Genomic DNA, 24,578 nt, shown 5'->3' on the forward strand with positions numbered 1-24,578 from the left:
TGGAGAATTATCTCCAAAACTTTATGGTACCACTGAATGCAAAGTTTAAAAACAATAAAACCAGACCTACAAATAACCAACTCTTCAGACCTTGCCTCTCCCCTGCTAATTCTCTCTACTCCGTCATCTAGCAGACCCAGACACCAATACTTCACCAAGCTGAACAATTTAGTACGGTTCTAGACCAGCCTCATTTCATCGTGTAACGAAGCGGGCCCAGGAGCTCCCCAGAGATCCGCTACCAGCGCTGAGAAACAAAAGCCAAACCCACCGAGGCACTGCCCTGCCCGCTGGTTTGCGGGGCCAGTCCCACCAGCACTGAAAATGATTAATGCGGCCAAGACACCGCTCTCTCCTACCCAGGCCAGCCCTCTGCAGCCACCCACCCGCCGGCAGGACACCGTGTGCCCCCGAGGATTCACGGCTGACGGAAATCCTCCGGCCCGCAGCGGTGGGAGAAGGGAAAGGGAGCCGCTGCAGCCGGGAGGTGCCACCTCCTGCCCTCACCAGGCGGCTCGGCAGGGCCCGGTGCCCAGCCGCCATCCTCCCCTAGTCCCTGGCCTCGGGGGAGACGAGCGCCGGCCCGTCCCGGCGGTGACGGGCCGGTATGAGCGCAACCGGGCGGCGGGGCCGCAGGTACCCCCGGGAGGCTGAGAAAGGGCCTCGCATTGCGAAACAGCGGGAGACCAGCAACATCCCCCTCACCCCAAAGGCCTCTACCGGCACCTCCGTCCCCCGGGGTAGGGCGGGGCCTGGGACGCGACACTCGACCCCGCCCGGCGGGAGAGAGCCTCTACCCCCCCGGGAGCGGAGGAGGAAGAAGGGGGGGGACCGAAGGGAGGGGAAAGGAGCCGGAGCTGTCCCGCTGAGAGCCGGCTCCGCAGAGCCCAGCGGAGAAAGAGCGGGGCGGGAGGCCAGACACTGTCACTCACCCACCGCCGCCGCCGCGTTCGTATCCGGCACCTGGGGCAGCTCCGCTCCCGGCAGCGCCTCCGCGTCCGGCCGGAACAGGCACCTCCAGCCGCTGCCCGAAGAAATCGATGGAGCGCGGAGCCATCGAGTGCCGCTCCCAGACCCCTTAAAGGTACCGCCTCCCTCACCTTCAGCCTCCCTCCATCTCGTCGTTAAGCGGGTGGCAGTAATCTTGTGGAAGAGGAACGAGGGAGAGAAAATCGTAATAGCCGTGTTGACAACAGCAGGGAAAAGGACAATAATAATGACAAATGATAACAGAACCATCCTCGAGCGCTATACCCAGGTCCCCTCGGGCACAAACTCCCCCAGCCGTGGTGGCAGTGTGGGGACCCACGGGCTGTGGTGTGAGGGGAGGGCTGGGAGTGCTTGGAGAAAAGCCCAGGGAGGTGACAGCAGCAGCTAATAATGCACGTCGTAGAATCTAGGTTTAAAAAGACCGTTAAGGTCATCAAGTCCATCTGTTACCCCAGCACTGCCAAGTTACCTTCCTTTTCCTATGAAAAAGTAAATATGTTTTCTAGCAAACCTGCTCTCTGGCTGGAGGTCCTCTGAACACAGGCTCTTCCTTAGGGAAAGGGTCTGGAGATCTCATTTTTCCCGTTTTGCTGGGATTGTTTGAATCTCAGTTGCAACAGCCAAGTTCAGACAAAATATGAATGGGAAGGAGTAGAAAAGCAGTGAGATTAAAAACACAGAAGGAGGAATCCGGCGCTCCGTTTTGCCAAACCAGAGCTGAAACAGGACGTTAGTGGGAAAACAAATTACCTTTCATAAAACCTCAAAGAACTTAAGCACTGTAAAAAAAAAATATAGCCGAGAAACATCATTTTCCACACTTTTTTTTCCCCAGATGGATGTTAAAGCCATCCAAAGTCAAATTAGTAGGCTGTAATATCTCGTCTCGTGAATAAACAGCACTTTTCTGACTCTTTCCTCTAGGCTCTGTGAAACGTTACACAGGATCTCTCGGGGGAAAAATGAGGGCGTCTGGTACCTATCCTTTCTCTAAATATCTCCAGAGTTGTTACTGGTGACTCTGCAGTTTTCTGCCTATAACCAATGCAGAAAGAGAGCTTGTCAGTCCTTCAATAAAAGTAAAGTTGGCATCACATTAAAAAAAAAAAAAAAAAAGAAAAAAAAAGTGTAATTCTCTGCCACCCATTTCAAAATTAGTGTTTCCTCCATGACAGCTTGTTTGCATTTTCTTATTAAAAGCCTGTCGTCAGATGTGCCAAATAAAACCACTGCTTGGAAAGGTTTGGTTGATCCACAAGGCTCCACCTACCACAATACCTTGGTCCCAGCCCTGCCTGATGCCCTCTGGGAGCGAATACCCATGCCTTAAAAACCCACTGATTTTAATGGGAGCTGTTTACCCAGAAGATCTTGTAATAAACAACCATGAATTTAGGTTTAGTTCAAGTGTCAAACTTCAGTGCCAGACTGAAGTTTTGATGCGGAGTTGGCTGTGTCTTCACCTCTACTGTAAATGCAAATACCCTAAGAGGTAAATCATGTGAAGACAAGGGAGCCTGAACTTGAGAAGAAACAACCCTCCCAATGTTAGCTGAAGTGAGAAAAAGCTCCAAGGCCTTTTTCTTCTGAAAATGTCACCTAGCCTCTCCTTTTTAACCTGCTGTTTCTAAACAGCTGCTCAGCAGTGTTTTTATCCAGATCTTAGTCCTGGAGAACTTGTCAGAACAGAGCAACCACACTAAACTCTGCAACAACAGAAGCTTTACAAGTGGTTTATGTAGGTTCATCACAGACATCCACATAGGTAAATCCTCTGATTACCAGGAGCAGTACCAAGGACTCTTATGATCTGCAGGGTCCCTGGATAATATCGTCAATGAAGAATTTCCTGTGTGCTGCAATTTGTTGAATCTACTCTGGGTGATTTTCGCAGCTGATGTGTGGTGACCATCACTTAACTCTTCAGTGACTCCACAACAAAGCTGACAGTGACTGACTGTAGCTTTGACCCATTGGAGAAAACAAAGACCAGTCCCTCACATCTGTTTAGAACAAAAAGAGGAAAACTAGTGTTGTTGATATACGTCCATCTCTATCTCATCTATATAGCTAATAATATATATACCATAATATATGGTATATATTTGCTGTCATATATGATGCTGCTCATATAAATATATTACTCTATGGAACTCCAGATGCTATTGCAGAGATTAATCTGTGATGTTAAAACTGAGGAAAGGAATTACAAGTTGTAATATAATGACCTGGTAAATAGTGAGTATTATACCTCATAGAGGTCACAGGAGTAATTGCTCATTCATGCCTTTTTCTAATCCATTTATGCAGATTTGACAGTGATCTATAAACATTACATCTCTCTACGAAGTTGGATAAACAGATTTGAAAGCCAAGAGAGATTATTATGATCATCTTGTAAAACCTGAATATTGAAAGCTGTAGAATTTCCTCCAGCCATTCCCACACCAAGATCTTTCTGTAGTAGCTTCTTAGAAAGACATCGTTTTATTTTAAAGAGCTGGAGAAATTCTGAATCTGTCATTGTACTTTTGAACATTTCTCAGTGGTTACCCTAACATGTACCATGCTACCCTAACATGTAAAAAATAAATGATAGAAATATAAATATTGTTTGGAAAGGTAAATTCATCTAGCTGCTGCATCTGTCCATTGCAAGCCTGCTTCTTGTTAACAGAAATATCTTCCTTTTGAAAGTGCCCGTAAAATACAGCAGATTTACACCTTCACCTTCTCTTGATAAACTGTATGGATTAACTTTAATACTGCACTGTATAACTGCCTTTCTAGAACTGTTTTTTTCTGAATTCCTTTAAGCTTACAGCTATTGCCTTACTTTTTTGACAGATGGACATCCAAACCAGAGCTCTCCCTACTTTGTTTGAATTTGTGAGGTGAATATTATAACCAGGGAACTCTAAGCAACAGAAGAATGCTAAGAAGCAAAAAATTGAACATGACCATAAGAAATCACCCATTCTACTCCCTTCCCTTTCCCCAAGACAGGATCAACTGTTACAACAACAGTTATGTTACAACATAACTGTTTTTTCAGTCGTCTTCTTAAAGACTTCCCAGTATGGTGCTTTTGCCATCTCCTCAGGCAATCTTTCCCAGTGTTTCCCTATCCTTATCACTAGAGGTCTTTTTTTCCTGAATATATCCCCTGCTGCAATTTTTTTCTGAATATATCCCCTGCTGCAATTTCAGTGCCTTAGTGAAAGGTCTGTCTTTACTGGGCTCAGAGAACAAACTGTTTGCTGCCTCCCTCTAGCAGTTTTTATGTATTTAAAGGTTCTGTCTTCTGTATTTTCTGCTCTTCATTAATCCCAACAGTCCTACTAGTATCCTGATATGTAATGTTTTCTCAAGCTTGGTCTCCACTGCACTCCAGTCACTCAATGTCATTCTGGAAGTGCAGTGTTCTAAGTGAAGCATGCCTCAGGTGAAAAACTTTAAAAAGGAAAAACTAAAATTGAAGTCATACCATAGGTTAGCAGAGAAAAATAATTGCTGTGCCTATTTTCAGGCTGTCTTCCTGTTCCTACCCCCCTTGTATGGCATTTGCCTTTTTATAGCAGCATAACAGCAGTGACTCGTGTTTAGCCTGTGATTCACTCTACTTTTTTTTCTATGCAACTGTAATCCTGTTTACTTTTCCCCTTCCTGTATCTGAGGAACTGATGATGGTATGTCTAATAGGCTACACTTGCACCTATTCTATAATCTTTAGTGTTTTTCTTAAAACCAAAAGATCTCACTTTGAAAAAATCCCTCTACATTCTAATTGTGCTCTCTAACACACTTTTAGCTGCTCTCTTCATTTCCTCTTCAAATATAACAAGCTTAGTCTCTATCCTATTCTTCTTCAGATGTTTTATAAATATCAGATACAGGATAGACCCCTGAGAGGGGCTCTCAATTTTGATCGTGGCCTCATTTTGCTAACTCTTCCTCAGCCCTGCTTTTTCTGATCCATGGAATTTTCAATCTGAACCATATTGTCTTTGCTTATTCTTGAGAAACATTGCCAAAAGCTTTACTAAAATGAAGATACGTGACTTTTTAATACTTCTGTTCTTTGTATAACACCTATTACTTTATTGTAAAAGTAGATCAGGTTGGTTTATGAGGGTTTGTTCTTGACAAATCAATGTTCATTGTTACTTGTCTATCTTTCTTCTAATGCTGACAGATGGTTTGCTTGATAATTTCCACAAACTGAAGCTACCTGATCTATAACTCACCAATTCCTCCTTTTTTCCTATGTGTACTTAACTTTAAGCCTCATTGGAGTTAAGAGGGCTGCTTCCATGACTGTGAGGTGTCTTCTGAAGCAGAGATTGATAACCTGCCATAGCTGTGGCAGTAGAACCAAGAACACAGCAAAGAAGCCCAACCTGTCCTTGCCTGCTGTAACAAATCTATAATCCCTGCGCAACCTTTCTTCACCTCACTGGTTCTACTTCCCTTTATTTTCTTGATCCATTATGAAACATGGCTGCAGATGTTGGGTTCTAGCAGCTGCCTTAGATTTTATAAAAAAATCATGCAGGTATTTCAATTTCCAAGCAGATATCCTGTGTTGTATTATGTTCCCAAGACCAGCTGCTTTCTGCTTCCTCCTGAATCAAAAATCACCTGGATCCATGTTGTCAAACCAACATCCAGGAAGTAATCTACTTAAATCTAACTCTTCTATTTCTTTTTTTAAATAAAAAGGTACAAAAATAAGTTCTTTGACCTTGGCAGCATTTTGACCATGCTCCAGGAGTTTAAACCAGAAGCCTTTATTATGAAGTGAAATATATTTATCTTAGCTGAAAGGCAAGAGAGAAAGAAACATCTTACTGATCAGTGTTTTCCCCCAGATGATTTCTGGTATGCATCAAGAGAAACAACATAAAAATTAATGCACACAATATTTTGAATTTTCATCCAGAACATGTACAGTCACTTTTCCACATCAAACAAAAAAACCAGTCTTTTGCACTTTAAACTATTTCCAATAGTACACAGAATTCTCTCACTGTTCTACTTTCTTGGCAAACACCACCATAATTCTTCCCTTCAAGGCCTGTCCAAGGAATCTCTGCACTACTGACCCAGAGGCATTGTTTCTCTAAACAGCACCAACAAAATAAATTATTAAATTGTTTTGTGCAGCTAAAAATACTGAATGCTGTATACCACAGCTCTGTCAAGAGTGTCACTACTAAGTTGCATCAGTTTAAATACTTCTTGGAACCAACCTTCATCTACTGTGTGTATTTTAAAACCTGGGGGGGTGGGGGGTGGGGGGTGGGAAGGGAAGTTGAAAACTAAAGCAACTTAAAATTTTGCCACATTTCTTTCTCCAAGTCAAAAAACTCAACCACTTCAAGGACAATTTGACAAGTTTTGTCCCTCAAGCTGCAAGTGAAATTTCACCCCTCTTTACCACCAGACTAAACTCTGGCACAGCTGCTTTCACTTCCATGTTTTGTGGGAATAAGTGGGGAATAGCTATTTATCAGATATTTTTTCACAGATTTCTGAAATTATGTTAGGTAAGGGCAGAGATCAGATCTCCTGTTCTGAATTGAATCATACCTGTGGGATCATTCCTGCCTGTGCACCCCAGCTTTCCTCCAGTGGAAGCGAGCATACCTCTCCTCCAGTGGAAGCCAGCATTTACCAATGCATCCTACTGAAAATCAGCAGCAGCAGTAACAAAGAACTAGTATTTATCAGTTGGGCTCATTTTGATGGAACCAAGTTGTTTTCCTCGCTTGCCCCATTCAGTGGCTCTGCTGACACATCTTGTAGGGAGAAGACGTGACAAGCAGCCCAAGGGCAGCTGGGTTTTGCCACTACCAGCATTTGCTTGCAGAGTGCACATCACCCTGTAATTTCATGTGCATGTGCAATTTCTTGCAGAACATGGCTTTATTTTACATGCATTTTGGTGGCAGATCCATCTTGCCATTAACAGCTGTTCAATATGTAGTACAATGGTGACTGGTTTCTAACAATTGATCCTTAACAGCAAATATTTAGGTCTGATAACAATAATATGTGTATCTCATACACACATACTTGCAAAACCACATTTATTTTAAAGTAAATGGTACAGGAGACTTTAATATTACAAATAAAAATTCCATCTATTCCTAAATCCCTTCTTGACTGTTATTTTTTTTTTCACTTTCCTAAGTTTCCCTGTCTGTTTGTCTCTTTTTCTTTCCTCTCTTCTTCCCATCCTCCTATTTCTAATTGAAAAAGGAAGGGAAAATTATAAAATACAGCTGGGGAAAAGGGAATAAGAACAGCAAAAAGTGGTTACTTAAACTATGTAATCTGGGCCAAGTATAGTATAATTGTTCTTTCAAAAATTAACTTTTTAGGTAATTTATGTTCAAATTAGTATCATAACTGTATGCTATTAGCAAGAGATTGCATTTTACATCAATTAGATATAATTAAGAAGTTCCTTTTGGAGACAAAATATATTTTAATACATCAGACAAGCAATTAACATTAAAATGTGGATTTTGAATCTATGCCCTAAATGTACGATCAAAGGTACTAGATCAGACAGCTTAATTTGAAACCCATTAAATACATGACAGTATTTGATTTTCATGAACTACAGTTCTAGTCTTTAATGCTTCTTATTGTCATTTCTTCTTAGACGCACAAGTATGTTCACATGAGAGAGGTGTTTGGCCTTCACTTCAGATCTACCGCAATTTCCACAGAAATTTGTGAAAAGAATGTTGGTCAGTGTTTTAAAACACAAGAGCCTATATTTAGACTTAAAATCTGTATTTAGCCCTGCAATGTGCTGAGCACTCTGGCTGTGATCCAGGAAAGAACTTATGTGTTCCCATTAACTTTAAAACACATTCAAGTCTATTATTCACTTTACCAAAAGTACTGAACTGAAATACTTAAAATGAAGCCTGCACATTAAGTAGCCTGTTGGACTCAGCCTTATACAACCCCCGTCCTGTTCTATCCACAGCTAAGACCCTGACTCACCTTATTTGTCTGACTTGCCCTTTTGCGGTGGTGGGACAGGTCATGGCCATAACATTACTCAAATGCATTCCAGACCTCAGGGCTGTTTTTTCAAAAGGGCAAAATGCCCATCGGGCAGATTCTCAGAGCTGACTTTGAGACATACATTTTAAAATGCGCATCATGGTCAGTGTCTGAATACAGTTACACCAAATATTCTGTCCTATTTCTACTTGTTTATCATTACTATTTATTGTGGTTTGCACATCCAAATCCAACTTGTGGGCAATACTGGCCCACTTGTTGAAGGCCTGATAAAAGTCCCATAGTAAGGAAATCAGTGGTTGAAAGTCTGTTTTCCGTATCTGGGAGGGACAGGACAATAAATAGGAGACACTGTAGCAAAGAATATGCAGGTGAGACATTAGGAAGAACAGTAACACAGGGGACATAAGATACTGCTGTAGGTTGTTTAGGAAATGCTCTCAACCTCCTTCACTGGAAGCCTTTAAGAACTGGCTAGATACAGCACCTACAGAAGCAATGCTATTCCTGGTGCTATAGACATTTCTTCATTAAGAGGCAGAATGTACTAGGCAAATTCATAAGGTGCCTTATAGCTTTGTGCAACTATTAGTGTCAGAATGAGGCTTGAATTTGGCTCTCACTATACAATGGCTAGCCTTCTATGCTGATACCCTTGCATTTGCCCACTTAGGATCTGTGGTATGATTCACTTATGAGCAAGAAGCAGGATTATACTTTATATATATACTTATATATTTTTTGCAACAGAAAGAAAAATAGAATGTGAAAACTGGCTAGAATAATTTCTATTTCCCTTTTCCATTTCCCAAAGCTGTCAGCTGCAGTTAAAGACAACATCAGTCATGATCTAAAAGAAATACTGCTCTTTTCTTTGAAGGAGTATTTGCAGAAAAAAATACAAAATGAAAATTAGAGGAATTAGCACATTGTGTCATTTGTGACGGAGGCTATAGTTATTGTTCAGGGTTGTACTAGCAGCTGAAGTATCTACTCTCTCCTCCAGAGCATAACTGCCAAAACCTAACACCCCTTCATCCTGTCTTCACCAGCAGTAAAGGGGAAAGCCTGGAGGAAAGATCTTCTAAAGCAGATTATGCTCTGGTGATTATACAACAAGAATTTCCTCTTTGGGCAGAAGCCCCACTTTTAAAAGGGCGCCTTGTGCCCACCACACAGTCCCTCCCATTCCATGCTGTGCCTCAGCTGTGCCAAATTCCAAGCTGATGGTGTGGCTGCATCCTCGACAAAGGGCAGAAAACCCTCAGTGGGGAGAGATAGGGCCAGGGAAGCACTATCTTTTTCCATTTTGACCCATTTTTCCTAACTTATTACTGCTCACATTTACAAGTCAAAATTAACTAGCCATAAAGGGAAGCATTCATTTAATCACTTGTGCTGCTCTTCAGGGAATTTGTAAAATTCAGGTGAACCAGAATTCACTGTTAATTGTAATGAGGCACAACATGCATGTGCAAGAAACACTTCAATCGACTGCTACACTACCTTTAGCTTGGGGCACTTCTTAACTGCCAAAATCAACCTTCTTTCTGGGAAATGCATAGTGAGTTTAGAAAATAGGATTTGGAACAAGCTGGAGAAGTCCACTCCAAATCTGAATTTCCCCAGTGGATAAATCTAGACTTCTCAGAGAAGAAAATGGGAATGGGGGAATGCTAGTGCTGATGCTTTGAATTGAGACTGTCTCTGTTAAAAACCCCACAACAATAAAACTCCACAACAAACCAAACCAGACAAGAAAATTCCCAACCTCTTATTTTGTTATTTTACTCATTTGCAAGAAAATATTTTGTGCTTGACTAAAAAGCCTCCAAATTTCAGAGTTATAGGAAAAAAAAAAATCAAACCAACAAATCAAACAAAATGGCACCCTGAACACTCAGAAATAGGAGCAATTTTCTTTTTAAAAAATTTCTTTTCCTCTTGGCCTCCAGTTTTGTTTCCATTCTGAACCATCTATAAATTCAAATAGTTCGATAAACCTTAAGGTGTGTGCCTGTAGGTAAAAGCAGACTCTATTTTCAGTTCACACTTCCTCCAAATAATTTCTGAGATACAAATTGGCATCTTAGTGGCATATTTATTGTTAAGAATTTCCTTACGCCTGCATTCCAGGCAAGCAAAGCATGATTCACAAAAGACTTCAATAGTTGCACTTAGTGTACTGGGAAAAAAAAAATAACCGGGTAATATTTGTTGGCTTGGTTGCACCAACCTTTATTTTTTGCACGCACACAAAAAAAATGCAACAAAACAAAACAACTGGACAAGAATTAAAAACAAAACAACAAAAACATGCAGGTTTGAAATTTTGGGGAGGGCTTTGGGAAAATACTTGGTTGAAACTTGAAATCTAATGCAGACACTGATAGCCAGAACAGGCACCTTCAAACACAGAGGTAACATTGACACAGTAACCCTGGCTGCTGTGGAATTACATTCCTGCAGAAATCCAGGGAGGCAAAGTACAGTGCTAGTGCCAATGGCACATCCAGACATAGCTGGAATTTTCCTAGAGAGTGCAGGGGGGCTGCTTCTCTCTTCCCTCCACACACGTTATGTAGCTATTGAACTCTGCAAGACTTGCAAAGAATACATGTTATATTATCTTTTCATTTCCATGGCATCTGTACATTTAAAGTTTCATGCCTCATTGTGTCTGCGTGTGATCATCTTGTACATGTATTTAAATTGCTGCTCTTGCCTCTGATCTCGAGAGGCAAAAGCAACACTGAATTCTTTTTCCATTATATATTTTTACAAAAGAACTACTGTAAAAATTAATCAAAGGTATGCTGGGTTTTTCTTGTTATTTTTTTAATTTTGGGGGGTACTTTTCCTCATATTGCAGCGGTTTTGAAATTGAAACGTTGCACTGCTGAGAAAGTGCCATGAAAATATAACCCACTACATTCCAGGAAAATAAATAAGCAAGGCCACCCAAATTTTCAATTAGTGCTAGTGCAGTATGCAGGAAATGGCTGGAGAACCGTCAAAGGCAGCCTTAGGCTGGGTCGTGGATACGGAACAGTGACAGGAAGGTTTGAAGCAGGAATACAGGCTCAGTGTGAAGATGGCTCTTCTCCAAGGAAAACTGCATGCTAATAGGTTAATACTGATTTCCTGAAACATGCAGCCTGGGTATTACATGCTGGAATTTACATTCTGACAAAGGCAATTGCTGAGCCTCAAGACTTTGCTTTTTTGGTGATGAAATAACACCAGAAAGTTCAAGCTGCATTATATATTTTATGTTTTAAGCTTATTAAACATTCAAAGTACAAACTGTGCACATATTTTTAAGCCACCTGAAATAGCAACAGCCTCACTAGTTTGGGAAACTAGTATGAGAAGCATTACATTTCAACAGGTCAGGCTTGTCTGAAGTAAGACCAACAACGGCTACTGACCAAAGTGTAGTGATGCCGCTTTCAGAGTAAATTTGCCCAAAATCCAGAAGTAATGCCTGTTCAAGCAGACGTGCACAGCATCAGGAATGAAACACTTTTAGCACAGCTTGTATAGACAAAGTGGTATTTGATAGTTATCTGAAGACTGAGCTGAACAAAGCACTTCAGAAAATAAAAAACCCTAAAAAGCACAAAAGAAGACACTGCATCTCTTTTCTGCAAGTCACAGGAAGGGCTCCCACTGATGACAGAATATGCTGTGCCAGACCTTCATCCCGAAAGAGCCTAAAGGATTAAGAACAAAATGCAAGAGGAAAGACACTTAAAGAGAAAAACCAGTCCAGCTACAGAATCCAGCTAATCTTTCCCTACAAATGTCCTATTTTATTCTATCCCACTGATGTTGTGACTGTCAGGTGAGGGTGGCACTGCAGCACCACGGGAGACTCTCATTCCACCAGCCAGACCAATGAGCTTTGCTGTCTTTATAGAGGGTGGCTGGCAGAGAAGCAGTCACAAGTGGAAGTGGGGAAGAGATGATGGGTCTTCCACCAGCCTCTGTAGGGCCAAGGTTTCTCTGTGTATCCATCTTAATATCAACAGGCAGTGTTAATGTTTTAACACACTACTAGTGTGGGCATGATCCTATGTCACAGCAAGCAGCTAGAGGTGCCTGGCTGTGCTGGCCTGACCCGAGGCACCCATTTAAATCACAGCTCTGCCTATACCTAGTTGATCATATTTGTTTATGATGTACACACCATTTTCATTGTCATTCACTATTCAGAGAACTGGAAGCCATTCTGCAAGTCTTTTAAACAGCAATAATTGCAGTAAAGTAACTGGGAATTCTGCCCAGATAGAGCTTGGAAAAATTGGGTTACAAAAAGAGACCCTAATTATTTGCATTAGGAGGCAGACACAATCTCCTTTCAATTCCAGCCTCTCCCTAGTAAAAGTTATGTGGGACTCAATATCCTGAAAACTGCCTGGGTTCAAATGATGCACTTTTCACCTCTTCTCAGGGAAGCTGTTTTAAATAAGCTGTGTAAAAAGTTTAATCAGCGCAGAATATTTGAAGTTCCAAGTACCATACCTTCACTGGAACCTGTTTAGTTTGAAGTCAGTAATTGTGTCACTTGCCTATGAAAGGCAATTAACAGACCAAGGAAGGAAGTGGAAGGAATTTGGGGAGCTTTAATTTGTTTTCACAGATAATGGTTCATTTTTTGGTCATATGTGATAATTATTTAATCAAATGGAATTTTCCCAGTGGTATTTCACATGACACCACTGCCAGTCACCACAAAGCAAACAAATCTTTCAGGTGGTGAAGGAAGAGTTTACTCATCTGCCTTCTGGAGAGCTCCATGCTGTGAACATGGAATGGCACATCTAATGTTGCTGAAGTGATTTGTGGGCAGCTGAGTGAGATAGGCACCAATTCAGGGCAGCATTTATGTGTTTTGGGGAGTCTGAGCAACTTTTACATAAATTGGACACGTATGTAAGGCTGGGTATATGCTCAATCATTGTTCTGAATCAAGATGTTCTGCTGAATTGAGGCCACAGCTTTTATGAAAAGGTACTTTTCTCTATAGGAAGAGAGAGACTCATTTCCTTTCCACGTGAACACTTGATCCATGATAAATGTTTATAAAGTTCCCCTTCACCAAGTTTCTTAACTGATGAGAATAAATATTTAAAGAATCACAAATACTATAATCAAAACCACGTAAGATGCTACAAGAGTGCTCCCTATTGTATGAAAAAACAAAGGAGCTGAAGCTTGCAGAAAACTTCATTTTCCTGGTTTGAAAACTGATCTACACTATGATATAGCATGTATTATCTTTGCGCAGTATTTTTAAAACAATACTTTAAATGCCATTGGCTTAATTCTTACCATATTACTATAACAAAACTATGGAAGACCAATGGAGAGGAGGTTTGGGGGTTGCATCTGGAGGGTACTGAGCTCTTAGCTTCTATTTGGTGAGATCCTGGGGATTAGACCTGTGTTTAAGATTAAGGACATGCCTAAGTGCCTTGCTGGATGGAAGCCAGAGTGTTCAGCACCTTGTAGGACTGAGCCCTTTGCTGGAACTCATGACAGAAGCTGAACATTGAACAATTTTTTTTTTTTGGGGGGGGAGGGGGGAGTTATTGTTATTAAAAAAAAAAATTAAAGAAAAAGAAAGAAAAAAAAAAAAAGAAAGAAAGGAGTCACATGTTTCCTAATTGTAATATGCAGATAACACCTGTAACACCCTCAGAACCAGGAGGCCACCTGATGGGAACTACCTACAGATTCTAGAAATATAATGATATGAGTCGAATAATAAGACTTTTAGTTAAGTCATTTAGGTCAAAAACATGGTTCCATGGAGCAAAATGGGAGCATTGCCGTTTTTGTCATGGTGCCAGGAATTTGCTTATCCCTTATTACATGACAGAGGCTGATTTGGAGCCTTCTTCTAACTCCCAATTTGACTCTAATATTAAATTAAATGGCAATTTCCTATGCCCAGTGACCAAATTATCCAATAATATCTGCTTAATACAATCAAAATAAAAAAGGTGGATGTCATGTTATTTTAATGCAACTGATTTGTTTCCTGAATTTTAATCAAATGAGACAGAAGGATCAACTTAATCAAAAAATTACAGTAATTCTGAGGCATTTTGAACATAACCACAAACCTCTGCACAGGTAAAACTCTCAGTTCTAACTCTTCTTCCTTTCTTTATTTCCCTACAACTACTGTTTATGTCAAACAGTGAAAAAAAAGCTTTTTTGCTTTGGAAGGGAGGAAAATTTATAGGAAGTTTAACCACAACGCCTCTGGACTTCTGCAGATTAAAGGTCGTTTCTTTTTTCCTCTCCACACCATCACACAACTGCTCTGGGAAAAAAACCTGGGGAGCAACTGTAGTAAAGGGTAAGGGGACTGTCCAAGAGATATTCCGGGGCTCCAGTAGTCACCTGAATGCCCAAACACTCCCGCAGCAGTCACGCAGCAGATGTACAACTGCCATTTGAGCATCCCAGCTGCAGAGTTCGGGCTTCAGCTCCCACGTGCACACTTGCGCTGAAATTCTAGCCTGTGGCCAGATCTCCTGCAAGCAGGTGCCAGCTTCCACAGAAGCAGAACATGATTAGAAGCAGTTTTCACCTTGCATGTTCTGTATGTTTGTAATTAGCTGTGAATTAATGTGGAACATTCCTATACAAGTTCTCTTTTCACCAGTAAATGGCATATCTTTGTATTTGAGCCTGGGAAGAAAGAGAAACTCACTGTGGATGTCAATTTTTTTGTCTCCAAGTATAAATGCTACATTGATTAAATGAGTGGGGTCTGACTTACCATTTATTATCATTAGTTTTCACAGTAGCTACCAAGAAAAAATAAATTAACAGCATTTTTTGACAGTAAATAGCTGCAGAGCCATTTCAAATCCAATGCAGGAGGTGAAGAACTAGTAGAAGAAAGAAGTGAAGAACTAACAGAGAAATGTAGGTTTTGCTGGTGAAACCAGAACTGAAAGCAGAGCTTCTCAGCAGAGTTCTCTCTCTCATTTCTCTCTAATATATCAATATGCATTTTTCGTCTCTCAAGATACATCACCACAGTATAATGCCTCGATAAATAAAACTAGCTGAGCTTAAAAACAAGTGTGGTGACAGACAGAGGAGGAATTACACACGCAGCCTTCTGCAAACGATCAGCAACTTCTTATGCACAGAACTAGTTTGATTTATGTTCTCTGCTAGTTTTCTGGTTTTCAAAAACCACCAGAGGGAGCCAATAACCTCTCATAAATATAAATAAAGGCATGTTGGGGTTGGCAGTGAAAAAATGGAGTAAGAATTAAGCTGTCTTTGGGTTTCAAAGAAATACGCTAACTGCTGATTCACCAAGAGCCACATAGATGTAAAAGTTTTGGACGGTGACACTTGATAGACATAGGAGTATATTAGAAGAGCCTTTTAAATTTGGTCTTGATAATTATTAACACAACTTACAACAGTTCTAGTATGCCAAAAGACACATGTTAGAGGTGAGGATAAAATAATGTAGGCAGCCAAATACCACACAATACATAGTCATTTAGGAACATATGTTTGAGCTCTGCTGCTGCAACTGTGTAACCATCAGGTAAGTGAAAACATGAGTGATGTTATTTACAAACTGGTCTTGGGCTACTTCATATGATTGTAGGGTCTACCCCCTTGTAAGTGCTGATGGCTAAGGTAACCCCTGGGAAAAGCTAGTTCTTTGGATGAAAGAGTGAGGAGCATGGTGTCATGAAGCACTAGGTGGTCGTATCAGTGTCTACACCTTAAATGTTAGTGATTGCAGTGATTATCATGAAGAAGTACTTCAAAATATGAACTGACATACTGTATGACTTGCTGTCGATTTGGCTATCAATGAGCTCATCACTGATTGATCTGTTATCTTGATTAGAATACAAAATAAGTAAGGAACTGTGCAGAAGACCCAAATGGACTTACTAGACCAGGTGATTAGGCACTTTTACCAGAGAAGGCTAAAAATAACAAGTCATGATTCCTTGCTATAATAACCTGATATGAAGGTTCTTCCAGGAGTTCAATAGGATCTCACTAAACCAAAAGTAGATCCTAAGAAAAGCCTGGGAAGTTTGGCATGACAATACAGCATGTGGCATATAATTTGTTTGCCCTTGCCAGGTCAATATCATAGAATCGTAGAATAGTTAGGGTTGGAAAGGACTTAAAGATTATCTAGTTCCAAGCCCTTGCCATATATCTTCAGGATGCATGTCTTAGTTTTATAGATATGGGAAAAAGTAAAAACCTGAAGTGCAGAAAAGCCTAAGATTCAGAAGTTGGATAAAAGGTAAGATCCGAAAGCAGGACCTGACACATGAGAGCACTGTTTCTTTAAGCAACCAAGTAAAATTAATGAAGATTAGATGAGCTCCATTCGCTGTAGCCAAGAACTGAATATTAACCTTTATTAACTCTCAGGAAAGGCTCTATGACACACTTTTCCTGGGCACAGAAGACATCTTTGAGCAACTTGGTCTAGTGATAGGCATCCCTGCCCATGGCAGGTGGGGGTAGAATCATATGATTTTTAAGGCCCTTCCAACCCAAAGCATTCTGTGATTCTATGATCCTGTATACATCTTTCTCTTGATGAATAATCACAGGTTTTAATTGCAACATTTTTCAAACCAAGCTTCTACTAATAACTGGATAAAGCTGTCTGCAGGAAGCTGTGTGTCTTTGTGACACTTTGGTTCCGGAGGTGCACGCAAAACTTAATTACCTACAGCTTTTGCAGTTGTAATTGTAGAGCCTTGTTTTCAGCTTTTATAGCAAACTTACCATTTGTTTTAATTCCACTGCTATGACCTCAGCAATGGAGGAAATAGTTCCATCCCAGTTCTAGCTCTGTGAACCTCTGGGAAGAAGATGCTTTAAACAATGCCTGAAGTGCTTAACTAATATGCAGTTTTGTTTACACACACATTACAAATAGACTAGTCAATACCACAAAGCAAAAGCCAGTAAAACTTGGATTGGGAATGTTCCTGCAGTGCACATCTCGACTACAGTAGTGAAAGAGTCCTGTAACACGACTGAGCTCAACAAAAAAGGATCTAATTCAACATTCAAAATGAGCACTTTCATCTGATCTACCTTACTTGGTCCATAGGACAACCCATTAAAGATACTTACATAATAAATAAAAGGAACAAAAGGTAACATCTTGTTATCTGGCTTCACTTCCTCTCTAGAAGCCACAGTACAGAATTGCAGTGAGATTATTATTTGAGTACTCTACACATGAGGGATCAAGCAGACATCAGTTAATTAAAAAAAATATATTATTAGAACATCATAATTTATGGGGGAAATTGTTTGAAAGCCAGGAAATTCCTCATTTAGTTTTCACAAAGTCCTGATCTTTAGAGCTTCCTCATTAGGAGAGAAAACTTGTTTTAGCAGAGATTACACTGATTAGAAGGTGCAGAAGAGGGTGTAGGAAAAGAGCTCATGCCTCAATCAGGTAAAAATGGGCATCCCATTGGGCGAGAAAAGTCCATGCTGACAAAGAAGCTCTGCCAGGAGCCAGTGCGAAAGTCCCAAACATGATTCTGATGTCACATCGTTCATGAAACCCCATGAAACCCAACCCAAGTCTGCTCTTACTGCTTTAAAGAGATGAAAGACAGCTTTTTGCAAATGTAAAATGAAGGCAAAAATCTCTTGTTCTTCACCCAAACTGCAGTCACTCTTTGTCCCCCTCAGACCATCCTAGGAAGGCTGGAGCAGTGTGGCAGGCAAGGGAAGGGCAGCAGCCATGGGCTGGAGCAATGGTGGACCCATACATCTGGGGAAGGCAGGGCTGCCATGCCAGGGGTACTACACTGGTGTGGCAGCCAGCACCCAATTGGGCCTACTGGGCTCTGCTGGCTGGGAGGGAAGCTGGAGTCACCTCCAAACCACATGTGTAGCACAGCCAGGCATGCTTGTATGCTTGGGAGCCTGCTATAGGGGAATGCACTAAAAGTCCTAAGCCCAGGAGGCAAGCGTAGGACTGTTGCTGTTCTTGAAGCTCTGCTTCCCCTGCTTTAGGCTCCTTCCTCACCCCCATTCCCACGACTCGGCACAGTTGGGGATCGCTTGTGCTGCCTCAGCCGGCTGTCGCTCCCTGCCCATCTCTCTTTGAGCCCATGAGTCACTTCCTCTCCTCAGATCCCACCTTTCAAAACTTCCTTTTTCCTTTTTGGGGTACATCTGAAAGCCTTTTCCGAAAGTGGGCATTGGGCTTACTTATCCAGGGGATAAAGAACCTCTGGGAAGCAGCACATTCTTGTGTCTGACGACATCCGGCCAAGAGCCCACAGTCACATTTGTGCGGTCCCCATCACACCAGTGTGCTCAGCTCTGCGCTAACCTCCTCTCACCCTCTGCTTCAACAGGCTGCAGCTGTGGTCTTGCCCAAAGGCTTCTCAGCCTCCAGGTATAGAACACACAGAGGGAAGAGGAGAGGAAGGAGAGGCCCAGCTCACCCCAGCTCAGCTTGCTGGCCCCAGCAGCTGCCTCTTGTTCAGAGAGCAGCAGCCCTGGGTTCAGTCACAGCTGGAAGGAAAGCAAGAAAGTAAAGCCGAAGCATCTTTGCTTTCATTTATCCTTTGCTTTTTTGAGCTGTCAGGAATTCAGGTTTTAAGGTTTTTCTCTGCAGCCACAAGGGTTAGAAATGTTTCTTGGAGAGCTGCAGTGGACCCTCCTGAAATCAGTGACAGTGACAACAGCTGCTCTAGCAAGCCAGTAGTGCCATCCCCTGGGAAGCTCCTAGCTCCTCTCAACACTCCCTCACATGAGATGGAGAGTTCATGTAATTCTGCCCCTCAGGGGCAACTAGCACCAGTAAAGACAGTGGGAGAAGAGTGTGGATGTGAGGGGAGAGGTGTGTGGGGGAACCTGTCATGATTTGAGTGGTGGTTCAGGCACAGCTTGTTCCCTGGGAGATTTCTGTTACCAGCAAGATAATCATGTTGGCAGACAACTTACTCTGCAGGTAAAGCGGCCAAATCTGCCTGTGCTTAGCTGTTCAGAATGAAGGTATTAGTTACCTCTCCTATTTGTCACTGTGTTTTTGAGATTATGGTGCTGGATCAGCGTGCTTTGATTTCTCCAGCCTTTGAACTTCTTGGAAAGCTGTTTTCCACTCTAAGACCTCTGAGACGTTATGGCCTGATGTTTTGCCTATGCTATTACCACTTCTTTACCACATGGTACTATTAGGGCAGGAAGCATAAAGCTATTGAGGCCAGATTCTCAGCTGGTGTAAAGCCAAATCTGGAACAGGGGGCTATGCAGGTTCACACTAGCTGAGAATTTAGCCTGTACAAGTTACAACAAGAATTTGCTTGTGGAAGAGATCATTTGCTTGATTGTTTGCAGCAGGGATTTGCAGTTTTCATGCTAGTTTCATGCCATACTAATTTAGCCACTGGGCAGAGAACTGCACTAAGCATCCAAATTGATGAGGTGTTGAAAGATACTGCTACATTAATATCTTCTATTCTCAAACATTACAATGCTTTTCATGGCCAAATACACCCACAGAACTGAGAGGGAACACAGAGAATATAAACGGTGTCTATAGATTCCCATGTGTCACCATCCCGCAGTCAGAGAGTTGTATCCCTTCTGGTTGGTGGGTTTCGGTCCTGGCCAGTCTGACATGTCTTTGAATGCACAGACCTGATACTGTGACATTGGCCTTGCTGACACCATGCTTGCTTTCTTAGCAATCTAGCAATACAGATCAAAAATCAGTGGTTAAAGAACATCGATTATATCTTCTCCAAAGCATGCCAGTTACTAACAGTATGGAGGCAATGCAGATCTATTTTGCAATTTGTTGTACTCACTCTCCACAGCAGATATGAGAAGCAGGCTGTGCCCCACAGTTCCTTGTTTCTCAAAGCCCACCCAGACTGGCATGGTGTTTAAGGCAGTTACGGCTTATTTTCCAACAGTACAAATACAGGCAACGGTTCTCAAATGTATGACACTGTATAGTCATGGAGAGTATGTGCTTCTCCAACACTCCTAAGGGGAACACCCTGGCAATCAGCTGCGGTCCCTGCTCTGAATTATCCCCAGAGGAAAAAGAACTCAGCAGCCAAATTAGACAGAGAGGATGAATTAGTGACACAGTATTCCCACCAAAGTCTTGTATGCCATATCACCTAAAATAATTTTTTGCCACAACACGCAGTCCTTTTGTCTACAGAGCATACTTCCCTGGACCCTGATGTAGGAGAAGCTGGACATTTTTTTCCCCATATGAGTGTATGAGAAAATCCCCAAATTGCTGAGTTTCACAAGATGATTACCTGATTTTAATAGCACATTCTTGACTTGCTGAAAACTTAGCACTGTGCCTTTGAGCCAGTATATGCAATTTGCTAAGACAGCAAATTAATGTGTCAGGCATTAGAGGGCTGTATGGCTTTCTTAGGCAGGAATAAAAAAGTAGCAATAACCAGTGCTTGCTACTAACATTCGGTGGGCAAAACTAATATAGGTAAGAGCAATATTTTCCATGGGAAGAAATGCCAGTTTTAGATAGAAAGATTAATAAGTGACCATAAAGTCAAAATAGGAACAGTCCCCCTCCAACACTTTCAAAACACTTTTACGTTCACAAGGTTTTTATACAAAAGACAAAGCCCACAAACTGCACATTACTGCTATTACTGCTAAATCTAAAGTATCTTTTTTTTTCTTTTCTTATTTTTTTTTTTTTCCAGAGGGAATTTTTTCCAACATTGTGCTGTAAATTCCTTATCAAGAAGTAACAAAGAAAGAGATTTCTCTTTTCAGATCAAGAGAGCAGCTTTGGTAATGCCTGCATTCATTCAGCTTTTAATTCCAAACATCATCCATCATGCTATAAGTCCCTTACACTGGACTGCAGAAAACATACCACAAATTCTACTTGGAACAGCAATGCATCTTGAACAAAGCTGACTAAACTCAAAATTCAGTTTTCAACAACTGTGTGTTAAAAAGAAAATCAATGAAAGAAAAACAGCGAGCTCTACTGAACAAACATCCTGCAGTTAAAAAAAATATGTTTTGATTGATGAAGGAAAAAGCTGTGACGTTTTAGGTGGCCTTAAAGAAATTTCAAGGATCATATTAAAAAGAAAGATGGCATTGTATTAAAATATAGTTATCCCAAGGGATAACTGGAATATACTGGGGAACCAGGACATAGACTGGCTTTACCCTTTTCTCAAAGCAGTTCATTAAATCTTGCTTTCTTCATCTCATGCCCCCAGGTGGGGGAGTTTACCTTCAGGATCACCAACTTTCTTGGTTGTAAACCAACTCTAATCCACTTCCTTGATCCTCCTGCAATTGATTAATGCCATGCTAATCCTGTCCTGGCCAGGCACAACGTGGAAAAGTGAATGTACTACATTTTCTACAAGAAAAGTATTCAGGAATCTAGATCTCAATCCAAGACACTTTAACCTTTGTGGAAGGGTCAGGACGAAACACTCAATGAGATTTACTGAGTTGCGATATCTACAGAAACAGCAAGGTAAGCTCTGAGAAGAAGCAGTATCTTTCATCAAATCAACTGACACAGCTGAAAAAAGCAGACAGCCTTCCCAGCATAGGGAACTGGTGCAGCTATGGGCAACACCTGAAGTTTACTTTAGTACTGGCAACTTCTGTCCAGTGTCACAAATTCTTAAACTGAGTACATTGATTCCAGGGAATTGACAGTTATTTTCTGACGGCTAAATTCCTATCCTTGCAGACAATATGAATCTTACACTTTCATGAGAAAGTGAAACTCAATGATATTAATATGCGAAATGCAACTTCCTGTTGAGTGAACGTGTCAAGTGAGTGTCTTCACTTATAATACTTTGGATGCTACCCTGAATGCTATCCTTGTAAAGCAATACCACTTCGGTAGAAGCAACCAGCTGCTCTTCTTTCTTGTATGTGCCTGGGCTTGTTTATCTACTTCCACTCAGTTACAGAGGTAACAAGATGGCACAGGTGTCCCCACAGGCATGTCAGTTTTATGTATGTCATCTTTGTGGAGCCAAAACTGCTCTAAGAACAACATTTTCTGAATTTTGTTCTGAATTCCCATTCCTCCTGTGCATTATCAGTGGGATTCTTGAATGTTTACTCAATCCCAGTTGGCTACAACAATGCTTGTCAAACTCCTCCTCCGTGTATAGTAGCTGCCACTGCTGTACTATGTCCTATTTTATTTCGCTTTCAGATACAGAAACAGCAGTAAAATCATAGAAACAAAAACTCAACAAGTGAAAAAAGCCACCATAAAAGCCCTGAGTGGCTTGTTGCAACTGTATTTTCTTGTTCATAGACAGCCTTGCCGACACAGAGGAAATGAGGTCTACTTACACTGAAAAGAAACAGGCCCCTTCTGCATGGCTAGGGCCCCTGGGCTTCTGATGGAGAGGCTGCTGGTAGTCATGGCTTGGGCTCTGGAGGAAAATGATTGGGACCTTCTTGCCTTACCTCCCTCCTGAATAAGCATAGCTTCCTCCTCTCTGGGTGGTCTTTCCAGTGATGGAGGTCTTGTCCTTCCGCTCCTGGTGTTGACCCAGGAGTGAACTGAGCTCATTATAAATGTACTTGCTTTTTCTCTGAAAAAGGAACATGGTGGAAATTAGTAGATTCATGTTATGATACTACATTTATCATTTAATTTAAATTAAAAAATGGTGTACTTGTTTGTAAAAATCAACAGCATTTTACCCATGTGATGCATCTTTCTTGAGAGACCAAAGCAACTGTCAGATCAAGCATTTCAAGACACATCATTTCCAGAAGAGGGGAGTTAGACACACTCTTGATCGTGTGCTTCTGTTTATTCTGGTAAGGGATCTAGGACACCTGTGTTAGTTTTAAAGCTACTACATGTACAGCACTTGACTGCTATATTTTGGCAAGTCCCAGCTGTTATTTCACATGTGTGAACTAAGAAAATACCCAAGGTAAACACAGACTTAGAAGAAGTACCAAAAACATTTACAATAAAGCATGCAAGTATAGCCCAGTACTTTAACCTGCTAATATATACAGTGTGCTGGCCCTGATCTATTTTCCTTTAGAGAGGCAAAGACATGTAACAAAGCCTATATGAAAAACCACAACCAGTTACTAGATATTTCTCCTAAAGGAGCAGCACAAATATGAATTCCTCTTCTAATATTTTCCTTCACTTATTGTTGTCACCAGACAAGCTCATCCAAATGTATGCAGCGCAGAACAGAAGCATTTTTTTCTGTTCGTTTTATGCATCTGACAGCATTTAATCTAAAAATCAGTTTAAATCCAGATTACTTACATGTGTGCACACACTCACACTCCCCCTCTACACACACAGTGTTAAAAGGACATTACTGATGATCATTTATTTTTCTCCACTCTTGCTGCATTTTGTAATATCCCTTCTCTCTTGAAAAACCACATAAGATTGTCTTTAATGCACTTCAGTGGTGTCAAAAGAACCTCAGGAAATGAGGACTGAGGTGAACCTAAGGTTCACTGTATGCCATCAGTACTCTGATTATACATACTGCTTTGTAATGGAGGTAAAGATCTGCGCTCCTGATGTCCTGCTTTCAAAAATCAATATTCTGTCCACTTTCTGTCTCCTCTAATTAAAACAAATTACTTTGACCTGCTTGGTTTCTCCTCCAGAAGTGATGTTCTATTATAACTTACTCTCACCCACAATCAGGTTTGAGTTAGGCCTCAGAAACTCTTAGATTTCACTAGAAATGAGTTTTAATAGAAAAACAGGTTTTCTTTATCTCCATGATTTCCTGTATATGGGTCACATCCTTTGAAGTACGATCATCAGCTCTGTAAGTACTACCCTTAGAGGTAAGTTTTCCAGCTGCCGCCTGACATATCTGACATAACCACCCCATAGTCTGTGAGCCGTATCTTTCTGGGCAAAGAAATAATAAAACCCTGAGCTATTGATTCAGATTCATGGGGAGAAATAAGTTACTTCCAGGCATCAACCTGAGCACAGGGTGAAGTTTTCTGAGGAATTTCTGAGAGGCGCCTAAGAGAGATGAGAAGCTGTAGGAGAAAAGGGTCACTTGATTACTGCTGAGACCAAAACTTTGCAATGGGATGGCAGGACTTTGTGTGACCAGGGTCATTTCAAGCTCTGAAGGAACATTTCCCAGTGTTGTAGTTCTTTTTTGCCAAATTCAGCCCGGATGCAAATGAGACCTGTTCTGCTAAAGCTATGCAATGGGTGAGTTACCTTGCTGAGTAAGAACCACACACCATTTCGTGATTAACTAATTTCTTACTCAAAAGCTTTCAGTACTTAAAGGCTTCAGACTTAAAAACTTTTTTGTCCCATGTTTGACATGGCAATGTTCAGTTAAAGTATCATGTCCCTCTAATTATGGGTGCTTCAAACACAGTGATGTTTTGCTTACATCCATTACTGATCATTCACTACTCCCATTCATCATAATCCTGGATTGCTCTAGTTCACTCAACACTAATTCTAA

The 24,578-nt window shown here is 41.2% G+C and overlaps 1 protein-coding gene and 1 long non-coding RNA gene across 2 annotated transcripts in view; one reads left to right on the top strand and one right to left on the bottom strand.

Annotated features, from left to right (window-relative positions):
• Positions 1-1,088, bottom strand: part of EXOC2 (exocyst complex component 2) — a 124,319-nt gene extending 123,231 nt beyond the window's left edge. The window contains exon 1 of the mRNA XM_057399358.1: positions 933-1,088. The gene's annotated coding sequence lies outside the window, so the exon portion shown is untranslated. The remainder of the gene's footprint in view (positions 1-932) is intronic.
• Positions 1,089-14,231: 13,143 nt separating this feature from the next.
• Positions 14,232-24,373, top strand: LOC130593824 (uncharacterized). The gene is made up of 3 exons (XR_008970886.1): positions 14,232-14,334; positions 21,327-21,592; positions 22,787-24,373. It is a non-coding gene; the product is annotated as an uncharacterized LOC130593824 (long non-coding RNA).
• The last annotated feature ends 205 nt before the right edge of the window (positions 24,374-24,578 follow it).

The sequence above is a fragment of the Pezoporus wallicus genome, unplaced genomic scaffold (genome assembly GCF_028554395.1).
Source record: "Pezoporus wallicus isolate ANWC-B61680 ecotype Strahan unplaced genomic scaffold, APGP_CSIRO_Pwel_v1 contig_818, whole genome shotgun sequence".
Taxonomy (NCBI): Eukaryota; Metazoa; Chordata; class Aves; order Psittaciformes; family Psittacidae; genus Pezoporus; species Pezoporus wallicus.